Genomic DNA, 14,942 nt, shown 5'->3' on the forward strand with positions numbered 1-14,942 from the left:
AACTAATTACTAAAAATTTCGAGTTATTCGAGTTACTATTCGATTTGTATTTTACAACTCGATTTGAACTTGAAATTTTTCGAGTTGAGTCAAGTTTATGAAATTACAACTCGATTTTTCATTTCGCGTTGCGATAGTGTACAGTTGTCGTTGCGATTTTCTAAATTCGTTGCGATAGTCTACAGTTGTCGTTGCGATAGTCTACAGTTGTCGCGTTGCGATTTTCCAAATTCGTTGCGAAAATTCGTTGTGATAGTTAAAAAAAAAGATTTTGTTTCTTAAGAATTTTCTCTAAAAAGATAGTATCCGCGCAGACGTGTCGAAGACACGTATTACCACGACCACGACCACGGCGCGCGAGAGTCCCCCTTGTTCTTTATCACTCAACAAGAAAGTGGGAAAGCCAAGCCTTAAATATCATTCCCAATAGTGTTTCCAATACTATGTGGGATTTGAGCATTACCAACACTTGTTCCCAATACTATGTGGGATTGAGCCTTAAATAGTGATATTAATTTTGAATGTTTTGCTTAAAATTGCAATAATCGCGATTGATTGTAGATTGACTTTTAATTATGACATATTTAATCGTATAATACTAATGCAATTGGTTGCTGATTCAGTTGTTTTAAGGTGCATGATTGTTAATTGTTTCCTGAATAATCACATTGTATTGGAAACAAGTGTTGGTAATGCTCAATCCTACATAGTATTGGAAATACTATTGGGAATGGTATTTAAGGCTTGGCTTTCCCACTTCCTTGTTGAGTGATAGAGAACAAGGGGGACTCTCGCGCGCCGCCGCCGCCGTTCGTCTCGTATCGGGTCGTGGTCGTGGTAATACGTGTCTTCGACATGTACGCGCGAATACTATCTTTTTAGAGAAAATTCTTAAGAAACAAAATCTTTTTTTTAACTATCACAAAGAATTTTCGCAACGACAACTGTTGACTATCGCAACGACAACTGTAGACTATCGCAACGAATTTGGAAAATCGCAACGACAACTGTAGACTATCGCAACGCGAAATAGAAAATCGCAACGTGATTTTCAACTATCGCAACGCGAAATGCAACGCGAATTTGCGATAGTGGAGATCGCAATGCGAATTAGATATCGTATTATGATTTTGTTGGTCATTTTCGCAAATCCAAAAAAAAATTAGTCAAAATCGTATATTATCTAGGATTTTTGGTCACTGAGGTTATTTTCTCTTATATTATTTGTTGTGTAAGTATTCGTACAATGTATGGTAGCTAGCTATTGTGCTGCCTTTACATGATAAAAACATGAACTTCGGCTCAAAATTGTTTAATTAAATAAACCTATTTTCAATAAAATTAACTTAGGAAATGGATTATTTCTATTAATTACAAGTAATTTAGATAATTTTGTCTTTTAATATTTTAAAAATATTATTAATTTATAATAAAATAACTTAATTTTATGTGCGTGTAATACAGATACATGCATAGTGAACTGTGAAAGTAAGAAAGAAGTTATGTACCTTATTATGTCCCTGGGTGATTCCCTGCTTTTTGACCGTTCCTGGCTGCGATGAAATGAAATAATATGTCGAAAGTGTTTATACTTTTCTTGATAAAACCCTACATGCTCTGCATGGGAACAGCAAGAATCAATGTCTTCTCATTTGTAAGAGAAAACCAAAGCAAATCAAAAGGAAGAGTTAATCCTATCCGTCTAATGTTTATTATCAATGACACTAATAACATCATATAATTTATTAATGCAAGATTAAAAAATTGAATCGAAAAATTTATAATTTGTATAATTATTGTCACTGGGGCTAGGTCATTCCCATGGTGTTGATTTGATGCTATGACTCTCCCTTTGCTTGTTCTTCTGCGTCTCGTCGTCGGAGGGGAAGCGGCAAATGTTACCGTTCCACCGTTTTTGGTAGTTCTGTGAACTATCCATGGCCCTCTACTCTTCTTGATGCAGCCACTCAATGTAGTAGTAGTAGCGGTAACTGTCTACTCTGTCGTTGGTGCTATATATATATATAAATACATGTTTTTTCTTGGTTGGAGGAAAGATTATTTTTGTTTTAGAGCAGACTCTTACGCACATGAACATGGTTTCCTTGCAAATATTTTTTCTGTTTTTACCTTGTTCCACTGCACACAAGACACGATGAGTGTGAGACCCGAACCCGACGGTTCCGATTCGGTCCGACCCGATCGGATCGTATTTTTAGTTATATATTATGATAGTATATCGCAATTTAATATCTTGACGAAAATGATATATGGTTATTGGAAAAAACATTTTATCTCTTCTATTTGATTTGCTCCTTGGCTGATGTACGCTGCTTTGCTCTTCAGAGTGTTATCTCTTCTATTCTGATTTTCTTCTGATTTGAGATTGATATTAAACTTCAAAATATTTAATTATGTATTTAATTTAGTCACTGCCTTTGGTTTGAATATGAGATCTTATGGGTTAATTACATATTTAGTACTTGTTATGTTGTTTATATATGTTTTAGTCCTTATACTTTTTATTGTTTTATTTTTAGACCTTTCATACGAAAATAATATATGTTGTTATGATAGTATATCGTTATATTTTTATGGGTAATAAAATCTTATTTTATTTGATAATATTTCCTTGTCCTTGTTCAAATATTTTCAAGAACACTTGTCGTAGAATGGGCGTAAAATGTACAATTTGTTGGAAGTAGCACGATTGAAGACGAAATTCGAGCGAAAAGCGAACTTGAGATAAATTGAGTATGTTTTGATAAAAAAACAATAATTAAATCATTATTTTATTAATAACGACAATGCCTATGTTTCTGGTACGTCATTTTATTTGACTACATTTATATTCGAGTCAAGTTCAATGTATGGTTCTAAATAAAGAAAGGGAACATTCTTGTATAGAGAAAGAGAGAGATAGGATAAAGTTTCCATTGGAGGATGTACGAATCCCGTTATCTCTTCTCGAAATAGTGAAAGTTCTTTTATAAACAAAAAAAGCAATTCGAAATAAATTAGTTGTTGTTCAATAAAAATGATCATATTTTAAGTTTCGACTCAAATTTAAAAATTCTACCATTACGACAACGAATAAGTGACAAGGTATCAAGTTTGGGCGTTGTGGGGTAACTTACCCTTCCTCACGTGTAGCCGACTCCCGAGCCCTTAAAAACGAATCTCTGGTTAACGTAGACTATTTTTTGTCTTGCATGTGACATAATTGCTCATGAAATTTTTATGAGAACTGACTTCGTCTTGCATGAAGCTCCGGTTTCCAAGTGATGATTGTATCAAAGTTCGTAATTATTTTGAAAACCGATAGATTAGAGATGGCTCCCGAGAAGTAATTACATTGATATCTGTAATTGTATTAAATTTTGTAGATTGAAGAGGTTCTTGAGAAATGATTATGTCAAACATCGACCAATTTCAAACACAAAATATTGGACAAGCAACCTGAAAATCCCCCAAAAAGACATTATGGTGAAGCATCAACCATACCAATAGAGTGTAATAATACATCATCGATAAACCAACCAGGCCAGAAAAAAATCCAAAACATTCGTTTCCGAGATGATGACCAAGTTTCCTAACCAACTAGAGTACAACAGAATTTCAAAATACTTCTTGATCAATATCTTTGTCAGATACATTTTGTAGGCAAGAATCATTCCAAACCAAAACACAGGAGCACCTAAAATATATGTTTCGGACTCTCAGACCTGAGACTGCGTATCCTCCGCATCCATGCAAGCATTGTAAACCAAAACACATCGATATACATGGTACATAAGGAAACATCCATATTGAATTGGCAGAAGATGGCAATTGAAGTTCACAAGCCAAAATCAAGTTATATTGTGTTAAAATGAACCCATGAATTACATGACCACTCTCATGATGCACCCAAAAGCAAGTGTTAAACTTGGAAAAGAAAAGGGTGCCAATTTGGATCTTCTGTTTCAACATGTAAATGGTAATTGTAGGAAAAATCTACATGGCTGAGCTTGGAAAGAATGAAAATGCTACCTATCCATATATTGTAACCAATAAAAGCTCAGGAAAATGAATGAACCCAAACCCTTGATTATTCATAAAGTACTCAAGAATCAAAGAAGCCTGGACCCGCTCTAGAAAGAAGTTCTTCACCGACATCCTTCCCCGTCGAAACCATGTCTTGAAGATATATGAGCCCTTCCTTGATGTTTCAGGAACTGCAACATACATATTCTTATAAACAAATGATGGTATTCTCAGTAGACAGAAGATAAAAGAGAAATCGGGGAAATATTCCAAGTGTATGGACGTACCAAGTGTTTTATCAAGAGAAGCTACAAGTCCTTTAAATATGCAACTGTCATCCTCGTCTTTGCAAGCATATCCAGCTATAGGAGTTCAACAGTACCCATCTAATTTCTGTAGAAAGGCTCTATCGCATGCAACTTCCAATTATGTTTCCTCGTGATTTAATGAAGCTAGGTAATTGGCCTATATACAACAACCGACCAAATCAAAGGAGATGTAAATATTCTAGCATCAGTATTCCTAGCCCTTGAACATTATAAACCTCAAGCTTTTGAGTTTTAGGTTCCTTAGCATTTGTATTCTAATGTACTAGATTTTTCCTGTACCATTACAAATAGGGGAGGTTGGATATGAATCTGAGGTGTCACATTGACTTTTCAAAACGTTTACTCTTATAAAATTGTTGAAAATTTAAACTTTCATTAAAATAAAAGTGAAATAATTTACATAGATATAATAAAAATTATTTACAAAATCGATCAGAGCATATGTGATTGAAACTTTCATTACATGTCAACATAATTCATATAACAAAATGACATAATGTTTGAATCACTTCTGATCTGATCTTCTTTAAAAGATATGCTACCTTGATAGCGCCTAACTCTGATCTTCCTGCTTCTTGGTACCTACGTGTGAAACACTTACACGTTAAGTCATAAACTTAGTGAGGCATATAATACAATAAAGCAATACCTAAGTCATGAACATGCAATTCAATAATATTAAAGTAAAATGACAATAATCATCTATCTTTTTAACAAAAACATACATAGACATGCATTTAATAATCATAACCTATCACATTATTCAATATCATTTCATATTATATCTTTTATTAGCCCATGTACATTACTGAGAACATGAGGTATGTGAGTGCATTGAGGTTGTTCACAAATGCTATCACCATAACTCGTATAAATTTGCACTGAGTACCATATAAAATTGTCCCGAAGGACCTCGTAGAATTATCCCGAATGACCACATATATGTCCCGAAGGACCTCGTAGAACCCTCAACTCTTGGCATACCAATTATACCCACAACTCTCATATCATATAACATGGGCTTTAACCATTTATATGTTTCACATATTCAACCAAATCATCACATATACAAGTACTCATATAACTCATATCATTTCTCATGTAATCCCATAGGTCCTTTCTCATAACATATCACATGTGCATATAATACTTATATCGTATCATGTAACTTATGTTTGTTCTCTTAATTCATATAGATCATGTAACATATATCATAACATATAAACATATACCACTTATGCATGGACTCATAATAATCATGACATCTATATGCTTATAACTATGGAACCATGAAATCACATAGGAAATAGACTTATCACAAGTCTTATTTCCATAAAACACTATATAATATAGTATGCACTCACCTTAGCCTCACTTAGTCCAATCAACTCCTATAACTCGGTTTCTTTCTCTCGACCGATCTTAACTTTTCGACTGTTCAGAACTTGCTTGTGTTCGATATCTACTCAAATGTGCATTTGATACGATTATTAGAATTCTAAACATTATGAATCGATCAATAATAATCTAAGCTAAAAGAGGTACTTAATTCATTTTTACTTTAAATAGTATCTGTACCCAAGGTATGGTACCGTTACTCCCTTACTGTGGTATCGATACTATGCTGCAGTATCGATACCTTTTTCCGGTTCTGGAATTCCCTTCTAAAAAATTGTATCGGTACTTGCCCAGAATTCACTCCTTTAACCCGAAAATTTACCTATACCTACCTAAACCTTTCATTTTGAACTCCTTTCATGCCATTAAACTAAACTACACTTACTCAAAACATCTTATATCACTACAGAAAATATACCTTTAATGACAAACGAACGATGACACACGCTAATTTATGACTTGCAAAAAATGAGTCATAAAAAAAGTCATGTTTCTTAAAATCTGAATGATTTATGACTTACAATAATGTGTGTCATATTAATAGTCATAATCCAAAAAATTTACAAAAACACAGAGTACACTTTTTAATTGTGTGTCGTCTCTTCCACCGCGCCACCGTCTCTCCTCCGCCTCGTCCTCACAATGATCCCACTCTCTTATTCGCTAATACCGGTACGATTTATTTTCTTTGGTTTTCTGTTTAGTTGCATTTTCAACTTTAAACATACGAATCGACCTTCTTCTTGTTGTTTATTTTGTAAGTTCCTCTTTGTTTTGGCTATATATTTGTTACTCAGTTTAAATACGAGTCTATTATCAAGAAAATTTAATAGTGATTTTCATGTTTGGTTTTGCAGATGTTGCAGAAAACTGAGATTCCAAAAAAACCCATGTTTAAACCTGAATTCCCTCCTCAAGGTTTATTCCTTACCATTTTTTTCACTGTTTTGGTATATGTTTCATTGTGATTTTAGAAGAAACTTCTATACTTTGATGATAAGTGTACCATGTTTCAATGTCTAAGCTATGGACATTAATTTGACATGATGAGTAATTTGGAAATAGTAATTTGATAGTAACAAAATCTGAACTTGGGAGCTCCAAGATTGCCATTGACATGCTTTTAATGGTAACTTGTTGGTTTATTTTGATAACTCTAAGAATGAGAAATGAGGAACCAAGCAAGAAACATACCAATTGACTTTCATGCATATCACTATTTTGTGAACTTTCACAGCTACCTGATTGTTTGTGTAATATCAAATAGAAGCAGAACCTTCTGTAGTCATTGTGGATGAAGAAGAAAACCTATAGACCGAGTTGGATCTTCCTTAAAGTGTCTCCCCCATTATGATCCTGCTAGTTGCTGGGGGGGATTCGCTTACATCATTCCGGTATTGAATGATTCGTGATTATGCTTATAGATCGAAACTTGTGACACCTTCTAAGTCACCATTAAATACTAGAGAATTGTTTTTGTTCTAAATCAATTATAATGAAAATTCTCTCTTTTTGGTTTCTTTTATTTCTCATTTACCAAACACTGATTTATCATCTAGCTAAGTATCTTACATTTGGTTTATAGGTAGCGGAACAAATCATCTCAGTAATGAGGGGTGTAACTATCATAAGCCCCCACACCATTGTTGATCTCATTTAAGGCTGAGGATATAAGAAAGTAAGTTGCAGCTTCAACACATGTTTGAAGAAGGTATTTTGGTTGTAAAGCTTTCTCATCCACATATTACGGTTACCATAAGATTCCCCATCTATAGTAGAATTAGAAAGTTAATAAATTAAAAAAAAAAATTATGTGAGTCATGCAATAAATCCATTGTCAATTTGGATGGTTTCATGGCAATCAAGGATGATATAGATTACACTCCTTATCTAACTTAGGGTAAATAAGCTCACAATTTTTTAAAGTATGTTTCCTATTGTTTTTCCCTTTTTAGTGGCAGGAAAGACATACTAGAATATATATATTTTTATGACAGGTGAGTTCGGTCTGTTGAGAAGTATGGGGTTAGTGTCTCATGATTGTGGAGCTGTGGTGTGATTTATTGGAAAGGCCAGCATGCATGAATTTGGCTTGGGCACAACCGGAAATAATCCAAATTATCGGTAAAATTTGTAGTTCTTCATATGTATAAAAGACACATTGTTCAATATGATACTTCAGTAATGTTTTATGAGTGGTTTGTATGTATCTTTTATGGCTAGAATAATTAACACCAAATTTCTAAAACTTATCTCATATATACATGTGTGTGTGTGTTTAACTTATAAATGTATTGGGGTATAGAACAACAGAAACCCTCACGCACACGAAAGATATACATGTGGATCCTCATCTGGTCATGCAGCAATTATAGCTTCTGGACTACTATGTTGCTGCCCTAGGAAACAGGGTGAGGTTGTAAAATTTATACCTTTTCAAGTATTGTTTATGTCATTTACAATATAATAAATTTATTGCACTAATCTTTGCACTAAGTTCCACTTAATTTCTTTCTGTAACCTTTGCACTAAATTACTCTTTCTTCTTTTTTTGGGGGGGGCACACAGAATGCAGCACCAAAATACCACCTAGTGCTCTGGAAAAAGGGAGTCAGACATGCAGGTTATAGGTTTTCATGCATGTTGCTTCAACTTCATTTTTCTTGAAATAACCATATCCAACTCCCTACATGCATATCCAGACAAGGGTATGGGAGATGATTCTCCAAACACTGAAAATCTTAAACTTGCTTTGACAGATACTTGACACTTGCACCCTAGTTGGAGTAACATAACTTGACATCATCATACAGAGTGACATATGAGGTTACTCTTTTTATCTTTTGTACTGCGGTTCACTTTTTTATAGGTTACCTTATGCGGTTCATTATTGCTGGTAATTTTCTTGGTCTTCTTGCCCTTACTGTCCTGAAGTGACATGCATTCTTTCCTCTTGATTTATATTAAATTAACAATTAATAAGAGAAAGGGGTCAAAACACGAATTTAATCTATTATGGAGCAGACCAGTTTGGTATACTTACAGAACATCTGTTTTCATACAGCTTTTGCTGCTAAGAATTCGAACTTCTCACTTGAACTACTATTTTAGTCAAGGATCCAAGAAACCTTGGAGTGGTTTCCTTTGCTATCTTTGAGCAAGGAATGCTTGAGAAAGTCTTGGCCTCTGGATTTGAAAATTTTAGTGTCCGAGCACAGCCTTCTTACTTGAGGTCCCAAATTCAATCGTACATTTTGTTAGATTTGATTATGGCTTACTGCATAGTAGGGAGCAAGACAAGCTGTTGAGTCAAATTCAAACTACCCCTGTAACTCTATAGCTTGGGTTTTTTTTCCAAACTAATAAACTTTATGTTCTCTCTGGATCTGGAAACATAAATCGGCTAAAAGGGTGGAGTTGATCATGTTCTACCGTAAAGAATACCCAAAACTGTGTAATGAAAACTATCAGAACTTGTGACTCATTTTCTTTCTTTATGCTTATTCCAGGTTGGTTATAACAAACAGGACTTCTCATAGGTTTACAACTAATAGGTCGTCCATGGGGTGAAGCTACATTCTACGTTTGGCTTCTGCAATCAAGCTATAAACAAGTTTATGTTCCTTGAAAGAGAATGTTGAACTCGTATTCGAGGTTGCATAACTAGTTATAAATCAACGTCTCATGTCTCCAAATTGATGACTTAATAATTGAACTTATCTACAATGTACAATTTGATGATCGTTCCTAGTGCACTTTTTATTTGACAAACTTTATTATGCCATGATATTTGTATCGACATATGATTACATATTTTGATAACTTAATGTGAATATATTGTATGCAATGGATTGCTTATATATAATATGATTTATATTTAGTATTATGAGGCATTAAATGTGATTTAGTTTGATATTTGTCAATCTACAATATATATATATTTTACGAAATACAATCACGACACACGAATGTGTTCATCTTCATTTATGACGGGGGTTTCAATGCCACGCAATATAATCATAAATGTGTGTCATAAATATATGACACACAAATGTGTATCATCTTCATTTATGACGGGGCTTCAATGACGCGCAATGATCGTCATAAATGTGCATCATAAATGAGCATCATAAATGCGTGTCATAAATGCGCGTCATAGATTTATGACGCACAATTGCACGTCATCTGAGATTTATGTCGGTGGCTTCAATGACGCGAATTTAGGTGACATGCACTCATAGATGACGTGCATTGCTCGTCTTAAAGGGGTCTTTCTAGTAGTGATCCATAGAACGCATCATTATCTTTAATATCTCATCATAAATCTTGAAACCAAGAATTTTACTAAATTTTCAACATGTTCTAATTTCATTTCTAACACTTATACTTCTTAATCTAATCGATGACAAGTCAAATTAATCTCAAACCCATTTCTAACTCAATTTCACAATTTCACTAAGAAACCTCTTATATTAAATTCTTCATAACTTCCTCATCTTTTGGTTTTAAGAAATCTTAAGCTTTCCTTGAGCTTAAGTATACCTAAAGAATCTAAACCAAGCTAATTTCAATAAATAATCAACTTATATGAAACTTACCTTGTTAAATGGGGTTACGTCTGAAGGAGGAAGAAAGATGAAGAGTTCTCTGGAAATCGTTTTATCATCTTCTCCTTGGCTCCACGTGTTTATAAAAATATATATGGTAAATTTTTAATTTACTTGTAAAATGACCATTTTGCTCTTCCATTCACCCTTCTTTACTATTAAGTCCTACACAAATATATTCCACTTAAGTCCTTAACTTTTTAATTTATCTAATTTAGTCACTAATTATAAAATTTTATAATTTGGTCACTACTCGGGGTTTGGGATGTACAAATGATGTCTAATGATCTAAATAACTTACTAAAGCTTTCGAATAAGTTAGAAACCAACCCATGTCATTTAGGGTGTTTTTGAGTGATTCCCAGCTTAAACAAGCCATTCCCAGAAAAAAGACTGATCCCTCGACCAAAGGGATCGATCCCAAAGTTTTTAACCATAAAAGGATCGATCCTTCAAGAGAAAGGATCGATATGTTTTCAAAAAGATCGATCCTGGAGAAATGATCGACCCATCGATATAAAGGATCGATCCCTTCTTGTTTTGCTCAATGAAGAGGTGGATTTGTATTCATTAAAGGTCCTAAGTGTTGTTGAATGTTCTTTTGACCCATTAAGGTTGTAAGATCTAAGGACGATATGTATTAATTAATACTTAGTCAGTGAGGGACATAAATAACCCAATACCTAAAAACACTCGTAGGAGTAGGTTACACCGGTGTAACCATATTAAGCGTAATACACTAGAGTATTTTCAATCGGGACTTATACAGATGGTTGGGATTGAGGATCAGTACATGAGATAACCGATGAGCAGTAAGATAAACATGTCAAATTCAATATCGACGAAGAGCGTGGTGATTAGAGATTATCAATGAACGAAAAATGGATAAGTCCTTCCACTACTTCAAGGGGTATTGGGAGAATTATGATAAGAGCGTTAGGAGTGTCGTTACTCAGTTACGAGCCCGATTCAGGTATCGGCTAACCAGTGGATCAGTCAGTGTACTGCAAATATCATAATAACCAGTGGACCAGAGGAAGCGGATAGTCTCAGGTGGAGAGGATATGACCTCAGCTGACTTCGATAAGTTCATGCGAATGATCGAGCTACTTCGCCTGGTGCCTTGTGAAATCAGTTGACGTGTGTTAAGGCTTAGCTCTAGATGAAAGCCTATAATAACAATGAGATAATAACATTAATTGTGTGATAACCATAAAAGCCTTATGAGTAAATTCCATAAGACTTATTCCCTTTGTGTCGTTCGGGAAACGATGAGGACACCTGAGTAACTTTAGCAGTAAGAAGATCTTGAGTGCATAGGATATCCGGATATATCCAAGTCAGTGCAAGATGCACTTTCGCTAGGTGAACGTGGTTTTGATGTAGATGAAAGCCTTATAATAACAATGAGATAATAACATTAATTGTGTGATAACCATAAAAGCCTTATGAGGTAAGATTCCATAAGACTTATTCCCTTGTGTGTCGTTCGGGAAACGATGAGGACACCTGAGTAACTTTAGCAGTAAGAAGATCGTCTTGAGTGCATAGGATATCCGGATATATCCAAGTCAGTGCAAGATGCACTTTAGTCGCTAGGTGAACGTGGTTTTGATGCTATGTGACCCAAACACATTCCGAGTACTCAAGAGGAGTAGACTAGCCAGGCAAGGTGTCGATGCTATGTGACCTGGACATAGCCTAAGGTATTAGGAGGTGCAGATGCTATGTGACCCGGACCTCGCATGAGATACTTGGAAGGTATCGATGCTATGTGACCCGGACCTCGCCTAAGATACTTGGGAGATGTGATGCTGTGTGACCCAGGTCTACCCAAGGTACCTTTATTAAGCAAAAAGAGGTGTGAGTTCAGTGATGCTATGTGACCCCGGGCTACACCACGATTCTTACTTATATTGAGTGATAGTACTGACGTCTCTGCGATACTTGGTCGTCATTGTGTTTGGCATGTTGATGCATTATAGGATGATAATGAGGTTAGAGACTTAGTACTTGTATACTCATGGTGAGGCCCTTAGCGAAGACTGAGGGAAGCATGAGGCGTAGATTCGAGAGATAGAATTGGAAGACCTTATGTAGGTAGCACTAATTGGAATCATGATTGTACCTACTGCTTAGTATCATGTCTTAAGCATGCTTGTGTGTATGAAATTCATATGCTTCTCTAGATTAGCGATTATACTGCTTTATAAGCTCAGCCTTCGGATATTTTCCGTTGGCAGGTCCGTAGCTTGACTCTCCATGGCTCTCCCTTTGCTTATTCTTTTATCGGTCGTCGTCGGAGAGGAATCGGTAACTGGTCACCATTCCACCATTTTTTGTGGTTCTATGAACTAACCATGGCCCTCTAGTTTTACTATTTTTAACTTGTTCCACTGCATACAAGACATGATGAGTGTAAGAGTGTTTCGGAGAAGAAATGTGATACAAAAATCAGGATTAAATTACGGTTGTGGTCGTATTTTTAGTATATGTGTGATATAACAGATGATATTGTAGTTGTTGCGAGTATCGTGATTCGCGATCATACAACAACGATTTTAGGTAATACCATTATCGTTATATAATTGTTGTTATATATTATGATAGTATATCATAATTTAATATCTTGACGAAAATGATAGATGGTTATTGGCAAAAACAGGTTGTTATCTCTTCTCTTTGATTTGCTCATTGGTGATGTACGCTGTTTTGCTATTCAGGGTGTTATCTCTTCTATTCTGATTTTGTTGATTTGAGATTGATATTAAACTTCAAAATATTTAATTATGTATTTAATTTAGTCACAGCCTTTGGTTTGAATATGAGATTTTATGGGTTAATTACATATTTAGTACTTGTTATGTTGTTTATATATTTTTTAATCCTTTCATGTATATTATTTAACATGCTTTGAACCTTATGTATTATGTATATATTTTATTTTATTTACTTTCTTCTAAATTATGTTTTTTAAAATTATTATAAAAATCTTATTTTATTTGATAATAGTTTCTTGTCCTTGTTCAAATATTTTCAAGAACACTTGTCGTAGAATGGGCGTAAAATGTACAATTTGTTGGAAGTAGCACGATTGAAGACGAAATTCGAGCGAAAAGCGAACTTGAGATAAATTGAGTATGTTTTGATAAAAAAAACAATAATTAAATCATTATTTTATTAATAACGACAATGCCTATGTTTCTGGTACGTCATTTTATTTGACTACATTTATATTCGAGTCAAGTTCAATGTATGGTTCTAAATAAAGAAAGGGATCATTCTTGTATAGAGAAAGAGAGAGATAGGATAAAGTTTCCATTGGAGGATGTACGAATCCCGTTATCTCTTCTCGAAATAGTGAAAGTTCTTTTATAAACAAAAAAAAGCAATTCGAAATAAATTAGTCGTTGTTCAATAAAATGATCATATTTTAAGTTTCGACTCAAATTTACAAATTCTACCATTACGACAACGAATAAGTGATAAGGTATCAAGTTTGGGCGTTGTGGGGTAACTTACCCTTCCCCACGTGTAACAGACTCCCGAGCCCTTAAAAACGAATATCTGGTTAACGTAGACTATTTTTTGTCTTTAAAATGATTTTTCTTAATTTCTTTTTTTAAAGTTAAAATTGTTTTAAAATACGTTTTTTGGTAGTCGATCTATATAATCCTGAATTTGTTTTAAAAAAGTAACGACAATGAACATTCTTATAGAACCCTGAACCTAAACACACAAACAAATATGAGACCTTCGCTCTTGTAATTTCATTGTTATTCATGTTAATAATGAACTGTGTTAGTTTCTAGACATATTCTTTATGTTCTCCATATTTTGTGTTGGAAAACAAGATTTTTGTTAAAGTTAATTAACTGTAAAATATAACATTTACGCCAATCAACGGTTACAGTTAATTTAAACTCCTAATAATTACACTCAAGAAGATTAAATTAATTGTTACGGTTACCTTCGAATGTATGAGCTGGAAATATTGAATAGGATCTATAACCTAATCGTGCCCACGGTGGAAATATACCTGTAAAAATGTGGGGTATATCCTTTCGTCAGAAACTAACAGAGACCACCGAATCAACCATTAAGCACATTTTCTTTGCCATCCGTAACATAATATTTAACTAAAATTGGGTGGGGTGCGCCAGGCCCGAGCTTTATTGCAACGCTTGGGCGACGCTCGAGAGTCCCAGTAGCAAGCTACTGTGATGGACACTCCCCCTCAAAAAATAAATTTAATATCATGTGGGCCGATGGCCCACGTATTAGATATTAAACTGATAAGAACAGATACTACACTTGATCTTAGCCAAAAGGCCGAGAAGGTATGACTTCTCAACTCCAATCCGGCTCCTTTTATAAGCTCCTTCCTACCCTCGTTCTTTGTATTCAAACCATGTGGGATTACGCAATATATTCAGAAACTCAGGGATGAACACCTTTGATTTTACAGCCAATTCTTCTTCCTGTATCCAGAAACTAACACATGAAATTCGAGATTTGATCTTCCAATCCAACTCATAAGCTTCCATATGATGATTGCAACAATTTGCGTAAGCAAATAATG

General features: G+C 34.5%; 1 non-coding gene across 1 annotated transcript; it reads right to left on the reverse strand.

Annotated features, from left to right (window-relative positions):
* Positions 1–14,509: 14,509 nt before the first annotated feature.
* Positions 14,510–14,704, reverse strand: LOC120142934. The gene has a single exon (XR_005517897.1). It is a non-coding gene; the product is annotated as a U2 spliceosomal RNA (small nuclear RNA).
* Between the last annotated feature and the right edge of the window lie 238 nt (positions 14,705–14,942).

The sequence above is a fragment of the Hibiscus syriacus genome, unplaced genomic scaffold, assembly GCF_006381635.1.
Source record: "Hibiscus syriacus cultivar Baekdansim isolate YM2019G1 unplaced genomic scaffold, ASM638163v2 tig00110831_pilon, whole genome shotgun sequence".
Taxonomy (NCBI): Eukaryota; Viridiplantae; Streptophyta; class Magnoliopsida; order Malvales; family Malvaceae; genus Hibiscus; species Hibiscus syriacus.